Genomic DNA, 24,607 nt, shown 5'->3' with positions numbered 1-24,607 from the left:
GAGACACTGCAGTTGGATTCTTAACCTAGTGCACCACCGAGGGAACTCCCTACAATATCTCCATTTTAATTTTTTTTTTCTGTCTTTTTAGGGCTGCACCTGTGGCATATGGAAGTTCCCAAGCTAGGGGTTGAATCAGAGCTGTAGCCACCAGCCTACACCACAGCCACAGCAGCTCAGGATCCAAGCCACATCTGTGACCTACACTACAGCTCATGGCAATGCTGGATCCTTAACCCACTGATCGAACACTTGTGCTTGTGGATACTAGCTGGGCCACAACGGGAACTCTTATAATGTCTCCATTTTAAAGACCAGGTAACAGAGGAAAAGAAAAATGGAAGGGGTTTGGCACAAAAAGCCGGCTAATGATAATCACCATTCATGCAACAAGCCTTTATTAAGTACCTCCTGTGTGCCAGGGGCTGGGCTGGTGCTAAGGGAACAGATTTGAGTGAGATGTAGAGTCTTGCCCCAGGAAGGGTTTATAGTTGTGTTCTCAAGTGGATTTTTTTTTTTTTTTTGGCCATGCCTGTGGCATGCAGAAGTTAGTTCCTGGGCCAGGGATTGAACCTGCGCCACAGCAGCGACCCAAACCACAGCAGTGACAATGCTGGCTCCTTAAACAACTGAGCCGCCAGGGAACTCCCTGGTCTGAATTTTGAAACAGATGTATCTGGCAAGAAGAGTCCCTGGACCATGGCTCAGAGGACGTCCTCCTCCAGCTCTGAGCCAGGCTCTCTCGGGCAGATGGGCAGACCTCTCAGATTCCTTTGCTTTCCAATCTTAAAGAGCAGGGGCAGAACGGTGGGACTTTCTCTGCCTACTTGTCCTTTTCATGGCACAAGTGGCCATGCCAAGCCTGGTGCTGGTTCTCCTAAGAATCACGGGGCCAGGGCCCAGAATTGCCACCAAAGCCTTCCTTTGACATTTGGGCTCACCTCTGCACTGGGCCTGTAATTCTGGGAGCTGCCACCAGGGGGACGGTGTCACTTTTGTCTCGGGACATTGGTCTGAGTTACTGAGAAACGCAGGATCCACTCCCGGCCTAAGCACCAGTTTTGTCTCCAACCACCTGCCTTTGAAGCCCGGAGGCCTGAATTCCAGCATCCTTCACCAAGCGAGGTGTGGGCGTGTGCGGTGGCCCACGACCCAGAACAACAGACGCAGAGAGGTGGGTGGCATGTGCGTGACAAAGGCCGGGTCTCCTCTGCCCTAGTCCCTCTCCCGCCCGCTGCCCCCTTCCCCCACCTGAGAACCTCATCGAATTGACTGATTCATTCCTGGTGACTTCTGCAGCCGCGGCTTCCGTGCCTGCACCTTGGACTTGCATTAAGTTTTAATTAAAGCCGTTTCACCGGCCTTGCCCTTGGCTAAATGCAGCTGTGGGCACAGGGCGCATAGATATTTAATATTCCGCCTCTCCCCACTGAAGGCGCAGGGTGCCCAAGGGTGTACCCGAGCCGTGCCCGCTCACAGCGATCCGCGCACTTGCTTAAGTGTGCCCACAGGCCCCGAGCGGGAGGCCGGGCAATAACTATTCATTGCCCTGGGTTAAGTGTGCCCAGGGGCACCCGTAAACTCAATGCAGTGATTAGCGATGGCTCCCAGTGAAGGCTGCCCGAGGTCCTGCTGAATGTCCTCGGCCCTAAATATAGCCTCCGTGTGGGGCCTTAAAGGGCACCGTGCGTTTTTGCTTAGCTCTTGAGCTCTTGATCCGTCTTCCCTTCCTTCTTTAAACAGAACTGTTTTCCTCCTCAAAGTCCAGCCTCCAGGTGCTTCCCAGCCTTCCTCCAGTTTGCATGAAGGACAGGAGTGGAACGGCTTTGGTGGTGGCAAAGGCAAAAGCCGAATTCTCTCCATCCTCTCACCAAACGTCAGGTGTCTGCCCCATTGCACCTCTTAGCTGCCTAAAGAGGTGGGAGCTCATTTGAAAGTAAAGACAGAGCCTCCAACGGCGAGGAAACAGCGGGGCTCACTCCAGGGGTGGGGGGCTGTCTGCGGGTGGCCAGAAGTGGGTACCGGGCCAGGGGGCAGGAAATATGAGGCAGTGTGAAGGCTGAGCTGGCTGGGGTCTCTAGGCAGCCCCTGCCGCTTCTCTCTGCTTCTGGGAGCCCCTCTCTGTCCCTCCGTCTGGAGGAGTTGGGGGTCGGTCTTGGATAGGGGCGTCACTATCCAGGCAGGTCAGTCCCCTCTGGCCTCTGTCCTCCCCACCTTGTACGGGGATGGGGGCTGGTCGGCTGGTCTCCAAGGGACCCTCTGCTGGTCGGTGGCTCCCTCCTTGTGCCCACACCTCTCTGCCAAGGTCTAAAGCAGATGCAAAGGGGGGTTTGGACAAGCAGAAAGTATTGAGGGAGCAGCTGGGTGGGGGGTGTGGGCTGCAGCCGAAGCTCCAGAACAGGTACCCCGCTGAACCATCACCTTCCTTTCATCTGTGAAACGGGGAGAAATGTGCCCCCCACTGTATGGCTGCCAGCTTACAGGTGGTATAGTGACCGGCCCTCCCACTTTATCTGGGACTTTTCCTGTTTTGGCACGAAGTCCCACCTGCTCTGTCCCTTGGAACCTGGGGTGGGTGATCACCCCAAGTTCAGTGCCACTGCTGAGCGTGCCGGCCCTTGGAAGCACTCTCTCCCCGCTGCTTGTTGCATCTGAAGAAGAAAGGGCGAGGGAGAGCTGGGTGAACTTGGGAGAAAGACAGGATGGGAGGGAAGCGGGTCTGAGGGCGGCGTCCCTGCCATGCGTACCCGCTGTCGGCCTCGCCAGCTGCTCCCCAGACCCCAGCTGCCCCCTTGGCCAGGCCCAGGGCAGCAGCTGAGGTAATGACATTTCCCTGGGTCTGTGGACACTCGAGCCTCAGAACATAAATGATTTTCTTGTCTTAATGAGCAAACAACCCGTCCACAGGGCTCTCTCGCCGGCCTCCTGCTGCGGTAATTGCCAGCGCTTCTGTGCTCAGACAGAAATGTTGACACTCCGTCCAGTGCTTACCTCTTGCCAGGGGACGTGGCTTCCTCTTTGTTCTGTAGGCCTCCCCTCCCCACCCCTGGGAAGTGCCCGTGTTCAGGTAGGTGGGGGCAGGAGCGACTTTCTGGAAGGTCCTGCCAGGCCTGGTGCTCGGGGACCCTCTGAGGCTGGAGGCACCCCCGGTGCCGTGAGGCCGTCCGAGGGGAAATCTGAGGGGGGGGGCTCTGTAGGTTTGGGGGGAGGCCGGTGAGGTGCTCAGACCCTGCGCTGACCCCTGTGCTGGGGAGCTCATCCTTCCGCAAGGCCACCTGTTTCCATATGACACAGCTGGGTCCCCACCCTCGCCTTCCGCTGGTCCTCGGTGTGTTCTCTGCAGCCCCAGGAGGGAGCGGGTCCCTCCTCCGTTTTCACATCCCTTTTAAGTCAGCCAGCTTAACTTCCCTGAGTCTCCTCCTGAACGCCTCTGTCACCGCCTAGGGGAGGGGTGGGGGCTCCTCCCTGTCCCCCTCCTGCCTTCCATGCACCCACCTTTATTCAAGGCCCCGGTTGTCAGTGTCCCACTAATGCCCAGGCGGAGGGTGGGTGGCCCGTTGGCTTGCCTACAGGGGTAATGGTGGGCTGGTTCGTTCTTTCTGCTGCATTAGCGTACCCGCTGTGTGCCCAGCATTCCTGCCAGGGTCTGCTCTCCTGGGGCATAAGGAAAGCAAGCGTGCAGTTTGCCTTCCTCCCCGAGGGGCCTGCTGCCTCAAGGTCCTGCCCATCCTCCCTGGGCCCGGTCACCTTCCTCAGTGTCCCCTAAGTCTTCCTTCTCCTTGATGCCCCCAGTGACCCCGTCTCCTTGGCAGGACTGTTTAGAAGTGTGTCCAGTGTCTCCAGACCCGTGGCGGCTGCCTCTCTGAGGGATTATCGTGCCGTTGATGGGATTATCAACAAGAGGATTATCAGTGTGGACATCCCCCCCCCCGCCCCCCACCGTCCAATGCCCAAGGCAAGAGCTTGTCCAGAGGCGGGAGGTCAGTGGTGGGCAGCAGCCCCGCCAGGCTGGGAGGCCTGGAAGAGCCGTCGGCCAGAGCTCCAGGGCTGATTCCAGGGTCCACCTGCAGCCCGGGCAGATTTAGGCAGGCGACTTTGAAAATTGGGCTCCATTAGCGTCAAGTGGCGCGCGTGGCAGATGAGGGGCTCCTGCAATCATGCATTCCGCCCGTCCTGATCGTGGTGGCAGGAGCGTAATTACCGTCTCTTTAAATAGCCCGAAGTTGCCGTGCAAGAGAAGATGGCTCACATGACATTTGCTCCAAGCTCGCTTCCTGCTAAAAATATCTTGGCTAAATAATATTTCCTGGTTGCATTGGAGCAACAGTCCCTGACCTGGGCTCTGTGGTGCTTGGGGGTTCAGTCCCGAGGCTGATCTGAAGGTGGGAGGGGGCCCAGTGGAGGGAATTTGCTTCTGGAAGGAGCAGTTTGGGAGGCCAAGGGAAGATAGTTTTGCCTCTGCAGGTGGTGCGCACCCTGAGGGGCTTCAATACCTATTCTTTTTCTTTCTTTCTTTTTCTTTTTGGCCTTGCCATTGGCCTGCAGAAGTTCCTGGGCCAGGGATCGAACCTGTGCCAGAGTAGCGACCCAAGGTGTTGCAGGGACCATGCCAGGTCCTTAACCTGCTGTGCCACCAGGGAACTCCCCCTCTGGCTATTCTTTAGCAGCTGCTTGACCACTCAGTCAGACCCGGGAGCACCAGCAGACCCCACCCCCGCCACCCCGGCCCCATGCCACCCAGGTCCATCCTTTCCAGCTTCATCATTCTCTCGTCCCTTCTGTGTTCTCCCGTCCTCTGGGCACCTGATCCCCGTGGTCCCACCCCCTCTCTCGCCTCTTCTTAGCCCCAACTTGGCCGTGCATTCCTGAGTTGCTTGGGACAAAGAAACCCTTGCTCTTCCTGGCAGGTGTGAGTGTGTGTGAAGTAGGGGTGGGGTGTGGGCAGAGGATGAAAAGCGGAATCATCCACTTTTCCAAACTCAGGGTCTTCGAACTCCCGAGAGGTCTTGGGATGGCCTCGGGGTGGGGTGAGCGGGTCTGAGAGTAAAGATGAGAGAGTGTCTGCACTGTATCGTCAGGTCCTCCAGGGCTCCATGGTCTGACAGCCGACGAGATCTCTGATTGAGACCTTGTATAACTCTTTCATTCAGCTTGGGGCTGGGGGGCAACAGAGAGAAGCCCAGAAACCTGAAGACCCCTTCCTTCCTCCAGGGAATTTAAATTCTAAGGAACTCTGTATGCAGAGTTAGATGGTTCCAAGGCTTCTTCCTGCGCGGCTAGATCCGAGATGACTTGACCTTTGCATAGAATTTTATCATGGACCAGATTTCATGATGGGGCTCTGGGGAGTTTAGGGCACAGGAGATGGCCTCACCAAGCTCCCAGACATCTCTTTCCTTATTCATGACGCTTGAAATCCTTTTACTTGGAGACAGACAGATGTTTTCATTTAGCCACTGCAGAGCTGGCTTCAAATGTCCCCGTGAGAGGGCTGACACCACGAAATTCTTGCTAAAGTGTAAACAACTGATACAAGCATTATTTCTTAAGAGCAGCTTTGGTAATGGAAGGGGCACCAGGCTAGGTCACTGAGCTGAAGACCGTCTTGGCAGGGACATTTCTGCAGTTTCCCAGGGGCAGCTTGGCTCTGAGCATCTGCTTCCTTATGGGCCTTTGCAGACAGCAGGATCCCCAGGTTTCTGGGAAAGGCCTTTCCTTCTCTTCCTCGTCACTGCAGCCACGTTCCAGCCCAGACAGTGATACCAAACCCTGAGTAATCCCCTGTCACCAATCCGGAAAGTGTGCTGTGCCGGCCATGGGCATGGCCCCTGGCTGAAATCCTGCCACCACCCTTCGTCCACGCGCCTGAAAAGCGTGCTTTTTTTTTGGTCTTTACAGAGCCGCACCTGCGGCATACGGTGGTTCCCAGGCTGGGGGTTGAATCGGAGCTCTAGCTGCCAGCCTACACCACAGCCACAGCAGTGCCAGAGCAGAGCCATGTTTGCGACCTACACCATAGCTCACGGCAATGCTGGATGCTTAACCCGCTGAGTGAGGCCAGGGATCAAACCCACAACCTCATGGATAATAGTCAAGCTCATTACTGCTGTGCCACAATGGTAACTCCAAAGCATGCCTTTTTCTGTGTCACATGCCTGTCCTAATCCCAGGACCATCCCAGCTGGTGCTGGAGATCTTTGTTCATATCCCAAGGCAGAGATGGGTCCAGTCAAAGAGGTTCCCAATTGGAGGAAAGCCCGAGCCTCAGATTCCTCTGAGTCCACCTGTCCTGTCCCTTTGTGGTGACCAAAAAACAGGAGCTTTGTGGTGGTCGGTGTCCTGGTGGCTGGGGTCAGGGTCTCGGTGGCATCTTTAGCTGTCCTGCCCCTTCTGGAGGTCCCTTCACCTCGACACCATGCCGAGTCAGACGTGACAGTAGAACTGAAGGGACCTTTGCCACTTACTCCCCGGAAGGCTGGCACTCTTGTCAGGGAGGCCCCATGAGGGGACAGCCACAGGGTACAGGTAAATCCTTGTTGCCCTGCCAGCAATGCCAGGGGGCCCAAGGAGCCCCAGGAATGCAGGCTTTCTCTAGGTGAGTCCTGAGCCTGCCATTGGCTGACGTGGATGGAGAGCTTCTTCCGGTGTGTGGGTGCTCTGTGCTTCTTTCCCCCGTGCCAAGCCCTCCTCTTCCTGGGCTTGATAGGTCCCACACCCAACCGGTGAGCAATGGTGTCAGGCACACTGGCTGATGCTGGCCCAGGAACAGAAGGGCCATGGCTCTGGAGTCAAAGTGCTGGGGCGGGAGGGCATAGCAGCTGTCTCGCCAGCAGCAGAACCTCGGGCAGTCACTTTACCTCGTTGAGCCTCAGTTTATTTCATCTGCAAAATGGGAACAGAGGCACCTGTTGTGAGGAGATGGGCGTGAGGAGCTCAGCCCAGTTCCTGGCATAAGATGAGCTATTTTCATTTCAATCGTCCAGCTAATTCTGTGGGTTCTAGTTCCTCGGGTCCCTTGCAGGACGGAGTAGCCTCCTTGGCAGAGAGCTGTCCGCAATGCTGCTTATGTCTGTTTCTTTTCCTTTTTTTTAAGGCCACACCAGCATACGGAAATTCCTGGACCAGTGACTGAATCCAAGGAGCCATAGCCACGGTCACGCCAGACCTTTAACCCACTGCACTAGGCCAGGGATGGAACCCGCACCTCTGCATCGACCCGAGCTGCTGCAGTCGGATCCTTAACCCACTGCACCACAGTGGGAACTCCAGAGCTACTTATTGCTTAACCCAAGACGGACCCTCCTCTGTACGTGGTGTGTGTCCTCCGTGCCTGGATGCTGGGATTCGCGTCTTGAAAGGGGTTTTTGGTGAAAGCACGGCTACCAGACAACCTGGTATTTGCAAAACCACCAGGAGCAAAACCCATTGAAATACAGCGTAAGGAAATACACATAATTCACAAATGATGTTGATCACTTTCATCTTAGACTTCCTAACTGTCCTCAATAGAAGACAGACGCCAAGGAGATTTAACTCAGATGTTAATAGTGCAGAGAATGCCCCGTTACCAGGGAATGCTGCTTCGGTGCTGCATGAAAATGTAATTATATTCAGAACTATATTTAAAGATTAAAAGGGGGACTGCCTACCATCTAGCCCCAAATGCAGAATTAGAAACAAAGTTAAAAGGCGGGGTGGGGATGAGTTCTAACAGTCTGCTAAAAATGGAAATGTTTCCTGAAAGTTTTTACACATTTCGGCTGTTTTTATTTTAACAGTTTCCTGCCGCGATGCCATTGATTTTGGAACGGGAGGGACAGAATTTTATCCAACGAATATTCACTAAGCATCTGCGATGCGGGAGGCCCCGGATGAGGTACCAGAGGCCACCAGATTCGGTCCCTGCTTTCAAGTCCTGGCCAGTCTGGAAGGGGAGAGGAGCAAGACCCAGAGAGTTGGGTGGCAGCGGGCTTGGCGGAGACGCCGAGGAGCAGGTGACCTTTGTCCTGGGCTTCGAAGAGAGACGAGTTTCTCCATAAGGGACATGGTACATAAAATACAAAAATAGAACATTTTAGAAAGGCTTTTTGGCCTCTCTGGAAAGATTTACATGGAGAAAGAATGTTCTCTTCCTCCTTTTATTAATTTAATAGCAGCAGCCAGAATCCACCTCTCTGAGCCCTGGTTCCCAGCACACCTTCCCTGTAGCTTCTAGGTCTTTCTATTCCTAGTCTTCTTCTTCTTCTTTTTTTTCTGTATTCCCCAGGGCCAGGGATTGAATCTGAGCTGTGGCAACGCTGGGTCCTTTAACCCACTATGCCGGGCCTGGGATCGAACCTCTACCTTCACAAGGACCCAAGCCACTGCAGTTGGGTTCTTAACCTACTGCACCACAGCAGGAACTCCTGGTCTTTCTAGTCTTATAGTTTCTATTGGATATGCTCCTGTTTTTCCTCCCGGAAGCAGTGGAAACAAATCTGACTAGGAGCCATGAGGTTGCAGGTTCGATCTCTGGCCTCGCTCAGTGGGTTCATCTTGTGACCAGAGGTTGTGTCCTGCTCAGCCTTTTACCCTTCAAGGGCCTTATCATACTGCCTTGCCTTTGGTAAGCACTTAAGACATGCTTGTTGGGTTGAATGTTCACTGGGAATTTTTTGGGGGGGCGTTGTGCACGCGGTATGCAGAAGTTCCCAGGCCAAGGAACGAACACTAGCCATAGTGGTGACGACGCCAGCTCCTTATCTGCTAGTCCACCAGGAAACTGCTCACCAGGAATTTAGGAAAAAAATGTTTTAGACAAAGAGCATTTTTCTGGGATACTGTGGCTAATATACTGGGATTGGCTAAGTACTTAGTGGTTATAGATTTTTTAAAAACATTTTGAAAAAAATAAAAATAAAAAACATTTTGAGAAGAGCATTTATCCATTTATTTATTTTGGCCATACCCACCGCATGAGGACGTGCCTGGACCAGGGATCCAGCCCTCGCCACAGCAGTAACCAGAGCCACAGCAATGACAATGCTGGATCCTTAACGCGCGACCACCGGGGAACTCTGGTTATAAATTTTTTTAATCTCCTTTCTCCCCGCCCAAAAGTAGTTAGAACCTAGGGGAGAAATCCTAATTATTCAAGGCAATGGAGTGTCCAGCCTGGAGAAGAGAAACAAAGACGGTGGTTCAGCTACAGCTGCTTTACATTTTAAAGCAGAAGTTACTGGTGAAAATGCCTCTAGGGGTCAGGCAGGGAGTGTGAAGAAAACCAGTGGCCCAAGGATGACAAAGGCCTTGGAGCCCCTAGGGAGAGACGGAGACTTCAGTGAACTGGCAGCCACCAGACCCCGTTAAAGAGAATGGCCTTGGAGTTCCCACTGTGGAGCAGCGGAAACGATTCCGACTAGGAACCATGAGGCTGCAGGTTGGATCCCTGGCCTCCTCGCTCAGTGGGTTAAGGATCCGGTGTTGCCGTGAGCTGTGGTGTAGGTCGCAGACGCGGCTCAGATTTTGTGTTGCTGTGGCTGGAGGGTAGGCTGGCAGCTACAGCTCCCGTTCGACCCCTAGCCTGGGAACCTCCATATGCTGCAGGTGCGGCCCTAAAAAGCAAAAAACAAAAACAAAACAAAACAAAACCCCAGAGAGAGAGAAGCCTTACTTAACTGGAGCTGACTCCTGCCTTGTAGGGAGGCAGGCGAGAGTGGTCAAATCTTCTGACTTTCCAGGAGAAGCTGTTTATAAAATTTTGTCAGTTCATTTAAAAAATATTTAAAACCCTCTGCAGGCCAAACCAAACATGTCTAAGGACTCTATTTGACCCATGAGCCAGATTTCGCAAAAGCTCTAACCGACAGTTCCCAACTAGGGGTGCAGTTTTGCTTCCCAGGGGCCATTGAGCTACGTCTGGAGACGGTTTTGATTGTCACGACGTGGGGAGATGCTGCTGGCCTGTGTGGGTAGAGGCCAGGGAGGCGGTTCAACATCTCGCAGCACAGGAGCCCTTTCCCCCATGCAGCACAGAATGCTCGGGCCCGGGACGTCAACTGGGTCTTCAAGGCAGAGTCTGGTTCTGTGTGACTCCTGGGGGCTGAGCTGTTGCATTTGGCCTCAAATTAGGGACCGGCTCAGAGATGAAACTTCTCGGGGGCGTCAAGCCGGGGAAGAGAGTCTGGGCCAGGTGCTCGTTATAGAACACGTGAAATTCTGAGATTCAATTTCAAAGGTAGGTTTTGATGCCCAGAATCTCAAAAAGGACTCCAGGTGGAAGGTCTGTGACATTCAGCCAATGAAGTCTGTTCCAAACCTGATGCTTAAACCTGACCTCTAAAGCCTCTCTTTCCCCGTCCCGTCGTCTGACCTGCCCGGCTCGCAGCCGCAGGGCCTTGGCACCGGGCACAGAGGAGCAGTGGGGAGGGACAGCAGCTGTGCATGCAAACAGCAGGGAAACCGAGGCAGGTCTCAAAGGACTTGTGGCGGGAGCCCAGGAGCCAGGCTGGAGAAACAGCCTGAGGTTGAAGCTGCCACAGGCCCTTCTCCCAGCTGCCATCGTGAGGGAGGCCAGAGCCTCGTCCTCTTATGTTTGATCCCCCCCCCTTTTTTTTTTAACATTTTGGCTGCCCCTCAGCATATAGAGTTCCTGGGCCAGGGATCAGATCCCACCTGCAGGTGAGCCCTATGCCAACAGCTGTGGCAACACTGGATCCTTAACCCACTGTGCCTGGCCAGGGATCAAACCTACGTCCCAATGCTCCAGAGACGCAGGGGACCTCTTATTTCTGATGCTTTTTCTCTCTCTACTGTGCTCTCTCTACAGGAGGGGCTTGGGCCATTGCTGCAAATAGCCAAAGCTGTGGGAGAAACTGGGTGTCTCCTGGTTTATTTTTCCCTTTTGCAGAAGGCCAGCACTGTCCCCAGGCTCCCCCAGGGAAAAATGGAGTTAGCTGGACCTCCCTGGCCTCAGCTCCACTGGCCTCAGCATCCATGGTAGCTGTCAATCTATCCCTGGGCCCCTCGTCCTGTCCTCCCTACCCCCCATGGCCCCACCGAGCAGATGTTCCCTTTCCAGCTGCCTCTCTGGGGGTCAGAACCATCCAGAGTGTTCCCAGTCTTGGGCCCTCTGTTACCCTAAGAGTCTGGGCCTGAGCAGAGCCCTTCCCAGCCACTAGGAAGTCCCCTCCTGCTGGAGGGTTGTCATGAGGGGTGTGGCTGGCTGCCTACCAGCCCATGCAGGGGGCCCTGACCTGCCAGCAGGGAGGTCCAGCCATTATAAGGCCCTGATGACCACCCCCCCTGAAGAGGTGTGGGGTTCCCACTGCACCCCAGGAGGCTGTGGAGCCACCAGTGGTGGTGGGGGGGGGAATGGCACCTAGACCCGTCAACCCCAGAACCAATCAGGAACTGAAGGGGCCAGGACTCACCCTCCCGCTGGGGACAGATGCCACCACCACTTCCCCAGTGGTGACTACTTCCGAAGTGTGCTGGCAGGAGCCAGGCCCCAGTGCCGGTCTGAGAGCCTCAGAACCTGAGCCCAAGGGGAGGCAGAGGGTGGGCCCCGCAGGCCCCCTTGGCCACTTGCTACTGCTGAATAGCCGCCAGCAAAGTGCTGTTGCCTGGAGCTCCTGTTGTGGCTCAGCGGGTTGAAAACCTGACTGGTATCCATGAGGATGAGGGTTCAATCCCTGGCCTCGCCCAGTGAGTTAAGGATCCAGCATCTCGGCAGGCTGCAGTGTAGGTCACCGATGTGGTTTGGATCTGGTATTGCTGTGGCTGTGGTGTTGGTCAGTGGCTGCAGCTCTGATTGAGCCCCTAGGCTGGAACTTCCATGTGCCGCAGGTCTGGCCAGGAAAAAAAAAGAGAAACACAAACAAAGTGCAGCTGCCTGGCAGTTCTTCCTGAGAACCTTCTGGCCTCCACCTCCAAGAAGCCCTCGGCCTCATCTGTGGGGGAGTCCTACAGAGCCTGAGACCTCAAGCCGGCTGGTAGCTGGCAGTGGAACAGGCTGAGTAGGGGCTACACACACGTCTAGCACACTTGGAGCCCAGGCTCCCACCCAGGCGTTTCCTCAGTCAGCCTGGCCGACCCCAGAGATCCCTTACCTGCTGGCCATGCTGGCAACCAGCCTGGACAGCACAGGCCTCCTGAGCCTCAGAACTCCATGGAGGGGCTTCTGAGAGACACCCCCACCCTGTCACCAGGGTGAGTCCTGGGAGGGCCCCTGGGGATGCCAAGTGCAAAGGAGTGGGCTGGGCAGCCCGTGGGCGTAAGATCCTTTGGTGTGAGAAGCCCCTCCCCCAGGCCAGGGGGGCCATGACCCCAGGTCTCTAAAGGACCCCACGGAGGAACAGGGCGTGTTCCTGCTTTGTTTTCATGACTCACCACTCCCTTGCTCTGGTTCCCATGGCAGCAGCTGGTACCCTGCTGGCTGGGACAGCTCTGGTGCTTGGCCTGCCATTTTTGTGCTTGGCCTTTACCCTTTTGCTCTTAAATATGTGAGGCTCCCAGTCCTTCCACTCTTCTTTTTAATTAAAATTTGTTTTTTTTTTTTTACTTTTTAGGGCTGCAACCGCAGTATATAGAGGCTCCCAGGCTAGGCGTTGAATCGGAGCTGCAACTGCGGGCCTGTGCCACAGTCACAGCAACACAGGATCTGAGCCGCGTCTGCAACCTATACCAGATCTTTAACACTCGGCGTGAGGCTAGGGATCAAACCTGTGTCCTCATGGATACTAGTCAGGTTCATTAACCACTGAGCCACAACAAGAACTCCAACCAGCCCTTCCACTCATTAGCTCTGTGACCTTGGGCGAGGCACAAACCTCTCTGTGCATCAGTTTCCCAATCCATCAAATAGGCGGTGATACTAGTTTCTCCCAAAAGGTTCTGTTTAGGGGCAAGTGAGAAGCTGGACACAGGCCTCAAGGTCATTCCTGCTGCCGTCCAAGCAAGTCAGGGAAGCTGAAGAATCAGGCGCCCAGGCCCAGGGAGAGGGGGTGTTTGCTCATTCCGAGAGAAGATGGAAGGCCTTCAGCCACATTCAGACATCTTTCTGGGGGTGGGGGGTGGGGGTAGCAGGTCATAAGATCCTTTGGTGTGAGGAGCCCCTCCCCCAGGCCAGGGGGCCATGACCCCAGGTCTCTAAAGGACCCCACGGAGGAACAGGGCGTGTTCCTGCTTTGTTTTCATGACTCACCACTCCCTTGCTCTGGTTCCCATGGCAGCAGCTGGTACCCTGCTGGCTGGGACAGCTCTGGTGACCCCTGTTGACCCCCGGGGGGACCCGGGTGTTCCCAGGCTCCCTGGCCCAGGAGCCCAGCTGTGGCCTGTGCTTCCCTGAGAGGGTGGCAACCCCACCCCCGCCCCCCAGGCTGGCCCATCACTGGAAGTGGGATTTGAAATGCAGCCAAGATGAGGAGGCCTTCGGCAACGCCCGGAACGCCGCTAAATAAATAAATAAATAATCAGGGTTGTCTTGGCTGATAAACGGTCTCTACCTCGAGGATGACTCTTCTCCCCCTGCCCGCCTCCCCCCTTCCTCCTTCTCCGGGCAGATCCATCCCAGGCAAAAGCTTAATAGCCCCATTTAAGGCTTTTCCTTTTCACCACGGAATTGAGCCGCTCCTGCCATTACGAGGTTTTCAGCTTCTCTCTGAAATCAAATTACTGACTCCATTTAATTTTTTAAAAGCTCAGATGATTTCCCTTCTTGAATCAGAGCCGTGACTCCAAGACTAGCCCCCTCCCGCCCTGCCAGGCGGTTGCCCTGCAGGTGGCCACTGCTCAGGGAGATGGCACCCCCCCATGCCAGGGCAAGCCTGACACCTAGAGGGGAAGCCAGCAGGAAGAGGACCGAGCTTCCGGCTGCTCCCCTGGACGCCCGGCTGGTGGGGGGGTGGGCTGGACTGGTGGGGAAATAAGGCCTTGATGCCTCTAAGCCTGTGGCTCGCAGGAGCCCATGGCTTAGGGGCCAGGAGGTCTTCAGAGGCTGGTGGGGAACGTGGTAGAGCCCAGTGCCGATATCACGGGCTTACTGCTGGCAGGTCCCCTAGATCCCTTGCCTTGCGGTGGTGTATGTCCTGGACCCCCTGGCTGGCTTAGGGAGCACAGCCTCTGTGCAGACACCATTCCAGCTTGGAAGGGACGGGTGAATCAAAGCCCCACATGTGCACACGTGAAGAAGCGGGGAGACTGACAATTTGCCTGGATGGTTTCAGATAATGCCAATGTCCCGGACATGCTGTGTGGGCAGGGGCAGGTTGTGGGCTGCTTTGGGTGGGATGGTGGGGTCGGCCCCTCTGGGGAGTACCTCTGGAAGGCGCTGGGGTGGCCAGCCAGGCAGAGGGACAGCAAGTGCAAAGGCTCTGAGGAGGGTTGGAGGGACAGACGGATGGCCATCTAGCAGGAGGAAGTAGAGAGGAGGGTGGGTTTGCAGGGCTGGAAGGGGAGGCAGGAGCCCAGCTTTGTTTTGGCTTGAAGATGCTGGATATTCCAGGGACGGACAGCAGCAGCAAGGGGACAGGTTAGAGAGAGGACCCCTAGAATGAGCTCTGATGCCAAAGGCGTCGAGAGTTTGTGCCATTTCCACCCTGCACCCAGACGCTTTGGAGGAGGGGGCCAAGTGACATCTGAGACATGTCACATCTCCTACCCCACAACCCCAGCCAGCCGCGTTTCCACCACGAGTCGGCCTCTGGCTGTCGGTCTCGCCTCACCCTGCCTGCGCCTGTCCTCATCCCCGTCTCTCCCTCTCCATCTCTGCAGAGCCCCTCAGCTTTGGGACCTCGTAGACCAGGGAGGCACGCGCCCCAGAAAGTCCTGCCAACCAGGCTGACCCTTTTACCAAGTCCTGCTCATGTTTAACCACCCACGCCCTTGGAGCCGAGACAGAGGGAATGGAGTTAATGAAATCGCCAGGCTCTACCTGGCAGACACGGGCTCTTCGCCCCCCAGGCGGGCGGCAATTTGCAAGGCTGAGACGGTCTGGGCATTAACTGTTCTGGGCACTCGTCCCAGCTCAGCGCACGGCACAGCTGGAACAAACCGCTTTACTCCTTACCCTTCCCTTTGCTCTGCTTCGCAGCGGCTCCAAAGCGGGACAGTTGTGTTTAATTCGAAAGTGATCGGGCTTCCCCGGAGGTCTCCTGTTCTGCAAGACGGGACGGCCCCAGATCTGTGACCAGCGCTCCGGGTCTGCCAGGGCCTGGTTGACACCTGGGCCTGATCCACAGCCCTGCATGCACGTGTGTGAGTGTTTCCTTCGCCCCGGGGACCTCCAGGATCCCTGCTGAGACCTCCCTGGCCTTGCAGTCGGTTTATGGCTGACAGCTGACAGCGATAAGAGCATCTCTTCCCCTCACGGTCAGTGTCCTGCCAGGAGCAGGGGGGGACTCCAGGACAACCTGGATGGGGGTGGTTAGAAATCAGCCTTCCCCCCCCTCCCCCCCGGTCCCCCGCCGCCCCAGCAGCTTGAATCAGCAGCATTTCCATCCCCATGATTCTGTGCGTGGGGCAAGTCCTTCTCTCCTGTTACACGGAACGGCCAGAGGTCCCGTTTCCCTTCTGGGTTTTTCTCCTTGAGCCTAAAGCCAGTTTTCACACCCTGAAACATCCAGGCTCCTTGTTTGCCTCTCATTGAAGGTCTTGGATTTCCAGATTTTAGTTGCTTCCCACGTCAGACCTCTTCCCTCGCAATACACTCTTTCAGCCTTAGCTGCAAGTCTCCACTGGGTATTTGAATATTACTTAAACTGGAATTGGAGTCATCAATTTAGCAATCTTCCAAATTACTGCATAACCAGAGAGGCAGCGTGGTGGGAAGCGCTTTCTACTGGGTGTCCTGCCCAAGCTGTGTGACCTTGAGCAAGTCCGTTCCCTTCTCTGGGCTCCTGCTTTCAGCATGGGGCTGTTTGGAGACAGGAGCAGGTGGCCAGTCGGCCTCCACTCCAGGGTTCAACCCACGAAGATGCTAAGTCAGTCTTGAATGCAGCTCTGGGAGAACCCTCACCCCCCGAGGGTCCGTCCTCCCCAGCTCGGCCCACCTCCTGACACTTTGGCTGCTCACGGGGCTGGTCTCTGGGGGTGGGGGCTGCCTGGGACATCAGGCCAAGCCAGGGGGTGGGGGGAACAAATGGGATGAGTGGACCAAGGCTTGTTTCCATGGAGCTGGCTCCAGTCCACCCTGACCTTGCTCCACAGGTGAACTTCTCTCTTCCTTCCTCTCCCAAGGCCCAGGCTACAGCCATCCCACATCCTAGATCTCAAAACCCTCAGATCAGTGGTTCTCAAAGTGGGGCCCCCAGACCAGCAGCATTAGCATCACCCAAGAACTCGTAAGAAATGGAGATTTTTTTTTTTTTTTTTTTTTTATCTTTTCAGGGCCGCACCCATAGCATAGAGAGGTTCCCAGGCTAGGGGTTCAATCAGAGCTGTAGCCGCCAGCCTACACCACAGCCACAGCCATGCGGGATGTGAGCTGCATCTTCGACCTACACCACAGCTCACAACAACATCGGATCCTTAACCCACCAAGCGTAGGGCAGGGATTGAACCTGCGACCTCATGGATGCTAGTCAGATTCGTTTCTGCTGAGCCACAGTGGGAATTCCAGAAGTGGAGATTCTTGGGCTCCATCTGGGACCTACAGATCCAGAAACTCGGGGTGTGGGGGTAGCAATCTGTGCTTTTCCAAGTCCCCCGGGTGGTTCTGATGCACATGGCAGTTGAGGACGCCCACCCAGGAAAATCTGCCAGGTCCACAGCCCCCTGAGCCAGAGAATTCCTCTGCCTCCATAATCCCAGCAATGCTAGCACTTCTACAGGGTCTGAGAAATTTCCACGTCCACCGGCTCGCTGCATCCAGCACCATCCCTCTGAGGAAGAGAGGAGCAGTTTTTCCCGCTTGAAAGACGAGGCACCTCGGCCTCGCCCAAGGCCACACAGCTAATAGGTGGCAGAACCTGGGCTCACACCCTGGCCCCTCATCCCAAGGCTCCCTCCTGGACACCAGGGCTTTCCGGGGATCCTTCGACCAAAGGGATAAACTCGTGTCCATCAGTCAGAAAGGAAGTTGTCCCTTTTATCCCCCTGCCTGATTTCCAGTTGCAATCCCAGGAGAAAGCATCCAGGAAACATAAATTTTGCCTGGTGGCTGAGTTAGAGCTGTGAACGGAGTAACCCATCAGGGAGATGGGACTTTATTTCTCAATGAAATAGCCTTTTTATGGTTGGAATAAAAGTGCCAGCGGGAGCCTAATGCCAGGAAGTAGCAAAGCACAATTGATAAACTCCTTCAGCCAGAAGTGGGGTGGCCCCGGAGGGGGTGGCCGGAAAATATGCCCCATGTTTCCAGATGTACGTTTCTCTTTAGGCTGCAGCTTGGAGGGTCCTGGTCTTTCTCGTGGACCTTGCAGCAGGAGAAGGGCTGACCCCGGACCAGGCCAGCTCCTTGGCTCAGCTGCCAGGTCCTAGGAGCCGGGCTGCAGTGTGGAGAGTGGGCAGCAGGGGGCAGCATAACCCACTGTTCCAGCCCAGAGGGTGGGCACTGGGTGGGGGTCACGGCAGGTGGGGGGGGGGTGTCTCTGAGGCTTAGCCCTCAGAGGGGGTCAGCAGCAGGGACCTCGTCCTCCTTCCTGGGCCCTCCCATCCCCAGTCCCTTCAAAGGACAGTTTGTCACTCGTACTCTGCCAGACCCAAATCTTGACAGGGTGGACACGGGGAGGGCTTCTCCATCCCTATGCCCTCCTCTGGCCAGTTTCTAGAAACTTCTCCAGGCTTGGCTTGGGACCTGATTAACCCCTTGGTTTCCTTCTGAGGGGCCTCTTGAGGGGCTCAGAGTAATGATGTGGGCGGGTGGCTTTTGTGGGTGGGGGGATCACAGGCCTCATGGTCACCGGGGGCAGGAGAAAAGCCTGAAGGACAAAGAGGAAGCAAGGAAATCTCCTGATCTGAGGATGCGCGTGATTGGCAGGTTTACGGCCTCGGGAAGGTGCGTGGTATTCCGCACAATCAAGTCATTTTTAAAAATAATCTCCCTGCTTAAGTCGTACACGCTGCTAATTGCATTTTAATAAGTCTCTTAAAATCTTGCCATATTTTTTAATATCCTAATATTAGGTAAGTGATTGCGGGGGACACTGGAGGGCACGGCGAGTTTACATAAGGGAAGGAGGTCGATAATGAAGCTGGGGGTGGGGGTGGCCCCCAAGTGGCCTGTGATGTGTGTCTGTGTGCATAAGGGGGCTGAGTGTGTATCCACATGGAGGTGAGTATGATGTGTGCATGTGTGTGTGTGTGTGTGTGTGTGTGTGTGTGTGTGTGTGTGTCTGGAGACCAGGCTTCTCCTCTGACCCAGCCCATCCTGTTCTCTCTCTCTCTTTTTTTTTTTCCCCAGGAATGAGGATCCTGAGCCCAGAGAGGGGATCAGACTTGCCCAAGGTCATGTAGCAAGAGGGGGACCAGTGGGGGACGTCCAGTCACAGTCTTGTAAGAGCAGGGAAGAGGTCCACCTTTGCACCACCTTTGCACCACAGCATCCTTGTACGCGCATTGCTTGTTCTGCCCTCATGCTGCTCACTGACATGGGGAAGGACGTGGCCACCTCCGGCATCCCACAGGGAGGAAGGACAGAGCTGGGATTAGAACCTGGGCTGGGGGCAGCAAGGTGGGGGAGCTCTTACCCTTGATTGGAAGGGAGGCTGAGATGGGGTCCAAACACCTGCTGCATCTCCAGGATCCAGAGCCAGTGAGGACCTGGTTGGGAGCAGCAGGGGAGACTGGCAGAGGCCGGGAGGTGGATGGAGGTTGGCTGTGGTCTCGTGTGCTCTCCTGACCCCTCTGTTACTACAAGGTGGGGGGAACCCCAAGGTCAGGGGCCATGGGGCACCTTCTGCTCCAGAGCCCCTAGAGATCAGAGGCCTGGGAGGGCCACAGCTGAGGCTGTCAGGCCTTGGACCCTCGGAAGCCCTGGACTCCCAGAGGCCCCCAGAGGCCCTCGCTGGCCCTGGCCTTCCTCTTGTCTCCTCCTCCTCCTCGCTGCACACCGCCGGCCGGGTGGGAGGCACATGGTGAGCGAACTTCTGAACAGGAAGTCAGGGTCCAGGTCGTCCCAAATCCCTTTTCATGTGGTTTCTTTAATCCCCCGGGCCGGGTTTCAGAAGCGTTTTACAGTTTCAGTTTTACAAAGCTACGCTCCCTTTAATGTTGGCGTTTTTCAGGAGGTGGGGGGAGAGCAGCTTCAGTCAAAACATGTGTGTCTTACATCAGGCAGCTGTGGACGGCGTGGCCTGGGGAGGGGAGGCGGCAATGTGGCCTCCAGGCTCAGAGGCCCCGCTGGATGCAGACGGCCCGGTCGGCCGGGTGGGCCCTGGAGCCCCACGGGCCTCTCTCCCTCTTCCCGCCCTTGGCCTGCTTCCTTCTCTCCTGTCCAAGCCTCCATGGGGTTTGCCCCAGCCAGTGGGGCCAGGGCACCCTGCTTCCAGACCCCCAGCCGCCCGGTGTCCCCCTTAGCGGATGCTGGTCTTTGTCCCACCTCGTACGTCCACGCGTGGGCAGCTGCTACGCCGCATCCTCCAACCATGAGCGTTTTTACTTGTTTCAATGTCATCCCTTAAGTCAACGCACCTTTTTCACGTACTGAGACACTGCCTAAGCAAAAATGCCCATGACCTTGTGAGTTGGATGGGCTAGTTACCCCTCTCTGGTCTAACACAAAAAAAAACAAATCTATAACAACTAAAAGAAGAAGAAAAGGCTATGCACCAGCTAAAATCACCCTGCCACCCTGTATGCTTTGGGAAATCCCTGCAAGAGAAGATGAAGGTGAGGTGACCTACCTGGAGGGTGCCAGGGCTTCTGGGACTCCGTCTCCCAGGCCAGCATTCCTCCTGCTGCATCATATCTGTCTACAGGGCAGGCTTCTCAGCTGTGGAGCTCCAGGCTTTGGAGGAATTACCTGGGCTGCTCTGAACTCACTGAGGAGGGGACTGAGTTCCTCGGCAGTGTGGTTGAGTGAAAAGAACACAAATTTTGGAACTGGAGTTTCCGTCGTGGCTCAGTGGTAATGAACCCAACTAGTATCCATGAGGATGCAGGTTTGAACCCAGGCCTTGCTCAATGGGTTAAGGATCCAGTGTTGCCCTGAGCTGTGGTGTAGGTTGTAGATGTTGCTCAGATCTTGCGTTGCTGTGGCTGTGGTGTAGGCCACAGCTACAGCTCTGATTTGACCCCCAGCCCTGGGAACTTCCATATGCCTCGGGTGTGGCCCTATAAAGACAAAAAACCTGAAAATTTTGGAATCAATCCGACCCGGCTCCAATTCTGGGCTGCCCTCCCTCCTAAGTGTGTGACTGTGGAAGAGGCTCGATCTCCCCTTCTGTGAAATATGGACAGCCCCATATGAGGGTCACGGATGCATCTGGGAAGGGCTGGCAACTGCGTGCCTGCAAACCCAGTGGGCCTGGGTCTTACCCGCTTTGCTCCTGTCTGCAGCCCTGGCTCCACCACCTCTCCTCCCTGACCTAGGAGAGGCAAGCCAGATGTCAAGAAGGAGAGGACCAAGTGTGGAGGGGCAGGCTCCTGAGGGGCTTACACACCCCCTTTCGCACTGTGTACTGAGCAGTGTGAACAAGCAATGTGCCTGCAAGACCACTGTGACCAGGACAGGCAGCCAGCAGCCTGTGCCAGAAGGAGGAGGACAAAGGTGGTTATTCCTCTGAGGTGGGGTGGCTGGGAGGCTCCAGAGGCTGTGTGGGCACGGCTGAGGGTCTAAGACCCCCGTTTCACGCTGCCAGGACCGTGTGGGTTCTGGGATGGACGAAGCCACACCCTGATAGAGCAGATGCCCTGACCCTGCTTCTCCAAAGTGGTGCTGCTGCCCCAGGGCCTTGAGGAGGGGTCTGCAGGCTCCGCAGGCCTGGGCGGGGGAGGGGTCCCAGGGTCCCGGATGTGGTTGTGTGTTCACTATGGCCCGGAGGCCCCCCCCCAGCTTAGCTCTGTCTGAGCTGCCATTCTTGGGCCACAGACATCAGCGGGCAAGGTCAGCGGTCCTGCTTCCCCCCAGACCAGTGGCTGCCCCCAGGGGACCTAGGAGAGAGGAGGCAGGAGAGCCCAGGCCAAAGCAGAGATTGGCCTGGGGGTGGGCGTGGGGGTGGGGCGCAATTCCATCAGCTGGTTCTCTTCCTTCAGCGCTGGGAGTGGCTAAGAGACCCTGCGGATGCAGCTCCTCGAGGAGGAGGCGGATGGTGATGGTTGGTACACGGAGCAAGTTCCAAGTGCCAGTCAGCATCCCAAGCACCTTACACGCATCGTTTCCTCCCATCGGTTCTGTGTCACACGCTAGGAGGGCACCTAGAACAGTGCCTGGCACACAGTAGGCCCTCAGTAAATGGTTGTTGATTTAAAGAGGCTTAGAGAGGGGTCCCCTGATGGCCAGTGGGTTAAGGATCCAGTGTTGTCACTGCTGTGGCGTGGGTTCGATGCCTGGCCTGGGACCTTCCGCATGCTGGGGTCAAAAAAAAAAAGAGGCTTAGAGAGGTAAAGCGATCCAGCCAACTGTCAACCACCACGCTGTGTTTATCGGTAAGGCCGGTGCACCAATGGTGGACTCGGGGGCATTAGCAGAGGGGGCATTGTGCAGGTTCCCCACATCCACACATCACACCTGCTCCTTCTTTTCCAGGGAAGATGTCACTCTCCCTTTTGGGTGGGTCTGCTTATGGGAGGGTTATTATTATTATTATTATTTTTGCCTTTTTAGGGCTGTACTGCAGCATATGGAAGTTCCTGGGCTAGGGGTCGAATCGGAGCTGTAGCTGCCAGCCTACGCCACAGCCACAACAGCGCCAGATCTGAGGCGAGTTTGCGACCCACACCCAACACTGGATCCCTAACCCACTGAGTGAGGCCAGGAATTGAACCCACATCCTTGTGGATACTAGTTGGGTTGGTTATTGCTGAGCCACGATGGGAACTCCTGCCTACGGGAGGGTAGATCCCCAGGATGGAGGGTGCCCCTCTGCTTACCCCTCAAGCCACCCAGGGGAGAAGTGCCCTCGGCCTAGGGCCTCCCCTGGTCCCCCTGGGGCAGTGAGGGGCTGGGGCTGGCTCGGCTACAGCTGCAAGGGCCCAGGGAGGAGGGAATCAAAGCAGCCATGTGGGCCCTGCTTTCATCTCTCAGCTTCAAAGAGGTGCAAACAAACTCTGTCCCCGTGCCAGCCGGCAGCTCCCTCCTCGAGGCCCCAGACTGCTTTCCCCCTCCTCCAGCTCCTTTCCGGAAAGCCAGCAGCGCCTCAGTCCCAGGGGCGCCCCAGAGGGGCCTCAACTCCTGGCCTCACATAGGGAAAGGCGAGGCTCTGCCAGGCTGAGGGGAGGAAGGGGCTGGGACCCCCGCACCTGTTCCCACCGTGGGCCAGACTATGAGCTGGAGGCTTACGCAGCCGTTGTGCCCGCCGATCTCTATAGAACCTTCTAATCTGGAGCCATGCTGTCCAGTGCGATGGCCACATGTGGCTACTGAGCACGGGACATGTGGCTCTTCCAAAGGAAGATGGGCCAGAAGGGGTACACCTGGGACTTCCTGGGAGCCAGTATGGACAAAAACACGGCAGGTATCCTGTCGATCACTTTCATGTTGATTCCCTGCTGAAACAAGAGTCTTTCAGCAGTCCTGGGTTCAAAAGCATGCTATTAAAGTCTATTTCAGGAGTACCTGTTGTGGCTCAGCAGAAATGAATTCGACTAGCATCCATGAGGACGCAGGTTCGATCCCTGGCCTCGCTCAGTGGGTTAAGGATCCGGCGTTGCTGTGAGCTGTGGTGTAGGTCGCAGATGCAGCTCGGATCTGGCCTTGCTGTGGCTCTGGCCTAGGCTTGCAGCTGCAGCTCCGATTCAACCCCCAGCCTGGAAACTTCCATATGCCGCAGGTGCAGCCCTGAAGTTGAAAAAAAAAAAAAAAAAGACAAAAAAATGAATTTCTCCTGTTACTTTTTACTCCTTTCCTTGGGGCTACTGAGAGATTTAAAATTACCTACTTGCTCTCTGCTCAGATGATATACATTTTACAGATGAGGGACCCGAAATTCCAAGGGGTTTTGGCACGTGACTGCCTGGTTGTGCTCAGTAAAAATTCTAGGGAATGAATGAAAGAGGGACTGTCTAGCGCTGGCTGCAGGGGAGGCAGAGAGGAACACTGCCCCCAGGTCCTGCCCTCCAGGGGCTCCTGGCCCTCCAGGCCAGCTGGGAGCTCCCTGGGGGACTCCGGCCTCTGAGATTAAGAGGCTCCCGGGCCCAGATCCTGGCCTCACTATTTAGCAGTTGTGTGACCTTGGGCTGGTTGCTTAACCTCTTAGCACCTTGGCTTTGTCTTCCGTAAAGTGGAGATTATGATGATGGTGAGGACGCCTCTTCCTGGGGCCGCCGAGAGGCCTGAAGGGGTTAACACACTTGGAGGGCTTGGCTTACGGAAAGGGCAGCATGTTATGGATTAGTGATAATTTGGGACAAATGCTACAGAGCATGTATGACCAGGGCACCATCCTGCACTGGAGAGAGGGCCCTACTCCCGGCTGATCCCAGAGGTGGAAGCAAAGGGAACTCTCTGACTTTCCCTCCAAATCACTTCTGGGGTTCCACCTGGGTGGGTGCTTGGAGCACCTGCTCCCCAGGACCAGTGATCCTCCCTCTTCTCCTGCCCCATCATCTCTTTGTCCCTGGTACCCCCACCCCGCCCTATCCCAGCTCTCTGTCCCTGAGGTCCAGCTGCCCCTGGAAGTGGCTTTAGAAAATCTTGGAGAGAAGCATTCTGCAGGTGAATGAGCCTTCTCTGGCTCACTCTTACCAAGCACCTCTCAGGCCGGGCAGGGTGAGGGGACCAAGGAGCCCAGCACAGTCTCTGACACAGGAGGCCCCTTCCCAGGAGGTGAGGGGGACCAGGCAAAAGAGATAGTGGGGTTCCGAGATGCCTGGGCGAGACCTAGAAGGATGCCGGCAGGGAATATCAGAGCCAGGGAAGCCTGGAATAATGGTCAGGAGGCACGTTGTGGGGGCAATGACATAAGGGAGATCCACAGGCTGTGGGGGACCCCCCTGTGCAGGACTTGCTGATGGCTGAGGGAAGGGGAGGGGTTGTCCCCATAGATGGGGGCGGGGGTTGGGGTGCCCAGAGACGGTAGCAGGAAGTGAGACAATTGAAACCAAACGGGGCCGATGTAAACCAGATGTGATTAGGGTTGGGGGCTCTTGGTGGGGGGTGGGCGGGGAGGAGAGGAGGGAGCAAGGCATCTGTTCCCACCCCCACCCAGGCCAGAGTGGTTCTGCAGCCGCCAGTCACTGAACAGTAATGAGAGCTACACCCTGGAGGTGATTTGCATAACTGCTCCCATACTGCCGCAGCCAGTCTCTGGGGAGGGGACTGGGCAGGAACCAGGTGAGTGGTGGTGGTGGGACCAACAGCCCCAGCCCAGACATCCCTCGACCTCCAGATCAGGGGATGCTTGGGGGTCTGGGCTCTGGGATGCAGAGGATGCTTCTTCTGAATCTCCTGCTGCTACGGCTCAGCCCTGGTACTCATAGTCCAGGCTCCTACTCCAGCCACCTCTCCCAGGAAGCCCTCCCTGATTCTCTG

The 24,607-nt window shown here is 56.0% G+C and overlaps 2 long non-coding RNA genes across 3 annotated transcripts; both read left to right on the top strand.

Annotated features, from left to right (window-relative positions):
- LOC110261095 lies at positions 611-8,286 on the top strand. Of its 2 annotated transcripts, none has more exons than XR_002344889.1 (3): positions 611-1,174; positions 7,094-7,437; positions 7,779-8,286. It is a non-coding gene; the product is annotated as an uncharacterized LOC110261095 (long non-coding RNA). The 2 variants fall into 2 exon arrangements; XR_002344890.1 differs by having other exon boundaries at positions 7,094-7,600.
- On the top strand, positions 9,935-20,072 carry LOC106510616. The gene is made up of 3 exons (XR_001309236.2): positions 9,935-10,216; positions 15,071-15,348; positions 18,380-20,072. It is a non-coding gene; the product is annotated as an uncharacterized LOC106510616 (long non-coding RNA).

The sequence above is a fragment of the Sus scrofa genome, chromosome 6 (genome assembly GCF_000003025.6).
Source record: "Sus scrofa isolate TJ Tabasco breed Duroc chromosome 6, Sscrofa11.1, whole genome shotgun sequence".
NCBI lineage: Eukaryota > Metazoa > Chordata > Mammalia > Artiodactyla > Suidae > Sus > Sus scrofa.
This window is presented reverse-complemented; position numbering and strand designations above follow the sequence as displayed.